Source organism: Lycorma delicatula, chromosome 1 (genome assembly GCF_047948215.1).
Source record: "Lycorma delicatula isolate Av1 chromosome 1, ASM4794821v1, whole genome shotgun sequence".
NCBI lineage: Eukaryota > Metazoa > Arthropoda > Insecta > Hemiptera > Fulgoridae > Lycorma > Lycorma delicatula.
The window spans coordinates 5,069,935-5,073,402 of NC_134455.1; the positions used below are offsets into that span (position 1 = coordinate 5,069,935).

Consider the following 3,468-nt stretch of genomic DNA (forward strand, 5'->3'; position numbering starts at 1 on the left):
TCAGTGGTCCATCTTTGTTATTTCTACTACATTTCATTACTTTTCTTTTGTTCTTGTTTATTTTCATGCGATAGTTCTTGCGTAGGACTTCATCTATGCCGTTCATTGTTTCTTTTAAATTTTTTTTACTCTCGGCTAGAATTACTATATCATCGGCAATTCGTAAGCATCTTTATCTTTTCGCCTTGTGCTGTTACTCCGAATCTAAATTGTTTTTTAACATCATTAACTGCTAGTTCCATGTAAAGATTAAAAAGTAACGGAGATAGAGAACATCCTTGTCGGACTCCCTTTCTTATTATGGCTTCTTTCTTATGTTCTTCAATTGTTACTGTTGCTGTTTGGTTCCTGTACATGTTACCACTTGTTCTTCTATCTCTGTATTTGAACCCTAATTTTCTTAAAATGCTGAACATTTTATTACAGTCTACGTTATCGAATGCCTTTTCTAGGTCTCTAAACGCCAAGTATGTCGGTTTGTTTTGCTTTAATCTTCCTTCTACTATTAATGTGCATAATTCATTATAAGATATAATCTCACAAAATTCTGATTTCTATTTCAATGAAGATGAATTGATTATTTCATTCAAGATGTTTACAACTATAAAATAAATTGTGTTCAATCTATACTTTATTATTGCCTCTGGAACTTATTTTTTTAAACAAGCTTTAATAATGTTTTACGCTTTTAGATATAATTAGGCGAGTGAGAAGTTAATGAATAAATTATTTTTAAAGTAACCAAATTTTACTTTTTTTTATTTATAGAAATTAATCTCAAGGAAAATCATCAAAGATTGTCTAAAACGATACTAACTGTTTTTAACCAACAATTGTTTTTTTTGTAAACAATGATAAAAAAATGTTTGTCGTATTTCGTAAGTATTGTTCGTTTAATTTTATTATTTTGTTTTTTTACTTTTAAAACTATTTTACCTTTTATCTGCATAGAGTATTTGGAATTTTTCACACTAATTCCTCAGTATCTTCTGTTTATGATTACTTATAATTGAAATTGTCTTTTAAACCCGCTCGAATAATTTTCAATAATAGCTTCTGAAATGTGATTTATTTTATAGTTATTATTACTTTCCCGGTTATAAATCTGTTGCTGGTGTAGTAGCAAACCTATAAAATGAATTTAAAACGATATGCTCAACTTTCTGGGTATCAGTGTTTTTGCAAATGTCAACGTTTCAAGACTATCTTAAAATACAAAAAGTTTATAAAAATTTCCGAAAGATTGCTGTGTCTACGTACGTTAGTAGGCCTCTATTTTGATAATACAGGAAAACAATCCACCTGTTAAACTCTTTGAGGCGAAATGTACAGGAAAGAAAGTCTAGGTACGTATCAGACCAGATACTACACTTTGATCTTAGCCAAGAGGCCGAGAAGCGATGAGCTTCTAGCCAAGAGGCCGAGAATTAAATACTTGGGTGTATGGATGGATAAGAACCGGAGTTTTGGTCCACATATAGAGGAAGCTTGTAATAAGGCTGAGAAGGTACTATCGGCAGTTTCTCGGCTGATGTGCAACACGTTGGGTCCTAAGGAGCGAAAGAGGAAGGCAATTGCAGCAACGGTAGCTTCGGTGCTATTGTATGGTGCACCGGTGTGGAAAAGAGGATTGGATATCCAAAGGTACAACAGTAAGATGGCATCGTTACATAGGAGACTGCTCCTGCGTGTATCATGCGCATATAGGACAGTCTCCTATGATGCTGTGTGTGTCATTGCCGGCTCACCGCCTATCGATCTGTTGGCGGAAGAGAGGGTATTGAGATTCAAGGGGACACCTAAAATAGAGGCGAGGGCGAAAATAATGAACGACTGGCAGGAAAGGTGGGCAGCGTCTTTAAAAGGCGGTTGGACGAGGAGACTTATCCCAGATATAGGATGCTGGGTGGGACGGCGCCATGGCGAGATTAGTTACAGTCTCACTCAGTTCTTATCAAGACATGGTGATTTCGGTGAGTACTTACATCGGTTTAAGCTCCGAAGATCTGATGTTTGCAGGGATTGCCAAGAGACTGATAGTGTTGAACACACTGTGTTTAGATGCCATAAGTGGGATGATATAAGAGACAGGTATACAGCAACAACACCAGAGACTGTAATCAATAGCATGTTGACGAACGAAGATATGTGGATGGAAGTAGCAAATATGGTTGGTGAGATTTTGAAGGAAAAATTTGAACAGGGAACCCCTAAAAAAAGGGGGTTACGAATTATGGCGGCGTCTAGGGACAGGGAGGCAGCTCCCATGACTAGGATGCATGGGCATGCTCACCCACAAGAATGGGCATGTCTGTGTATTTACGATGATGTCAAGGGAGACCCTCAAGGTGTGAGCGGGAGGGCGCGCTGTGAAGGCCATATGGAATACATGTCCGGAACATCAGGATAGGGCCGGGAAGGGCAGCTCCTACATTGAGGGGTATCTGGGCTTTCCCGAATGGGAGGTTCGGTTATCTCGGAGATATGTAGGAGACCCCGATGGGTGAGTTCCACAGTGGACGAAGACAGGATGGGTGGGGGTAATCATCCGCCATTACATGCGGGGCCGACTAACGAGATGCCTAACGGCGATTCCTGGTTGCCCCTGTATGAAAAAAAAAAAAAAAAAAAGGTACGTATCAGACCGACATATTTTCTTGTTTTATCATATTTTTATCTACTGACAAGTGATTTATTTTACTTTCTGTCTGTAGCTTTATTGCTGCTTCATTATCAGCAATTCAGAAGAGGTTTTGAAAACTATTTGAACACATCTTCAAACGATCTAGAAGTATAGTTAAATGGTTTTTTTTTTATAAGTGGTGTTTGACCGTTTTCTCTTTTCGAGTTTATTTCAAAAACCGTTTAGCGAACTTTTTCTTTGTTAATTTGTAATTCAATAAAATTTAATTAAAATTAAACAAAGTTCAAAAATTGGTTACGTAATTTCGAAACTTCAACGTTTTTGTTAGCGAAAATATTTTTAAATTATCTCTTAAAGTGACAACCCACTAAAATCTTTTTGTGGAAATTTGAATAAGCTCTTCTTTCAGTTAAATTAACGAATGCGTTAAGCTTTTTAAAATACTGTTACGTGTTCGCGGTCCGATCAGTATATTCAGAAACTAACAAGCTAAAATTATTTCATAAATACAATTTATTAAAAATTGGAAATATTTAAAATACAATAAAGCACAAAAAATAAAATAAATAATTTGATAATGACATACGGAATACCATTTCAAATAAAAAGGACAAGATTTGTTCTTTTGGTTATTGATTATAAAAATCAGAATAGAGTCCAATTTACTAAAAACGTTATAATATGCGGGAGACCTTAATATTGCATTGCAAGACAAAACATAGATAACACAACAAGTATTTGCAAGTATTATTACTTATAGTGGTCATAAAAGAACTATCGTACACTTTATAAATGAATATAGAACTGTCACTTTCACTACTATT

At 35.6% G+C, this 3,468-nt stretch overlaps 1 pseudogene; it reads right to left on the reverse strand.

Annotated features, from left to right (window-relative positions):
- Positions 1 to 1,256: 1,256 nt before the first annotated feature.
- Positions 1,257 to 1,402, reverse strand: LOC142318574 (U2 spliceosomal RNA; annotated as a pseudogene).
- Between the last annotated feature and the right edge of the window lie 2,066 nt (positions 1,403 to 3,468).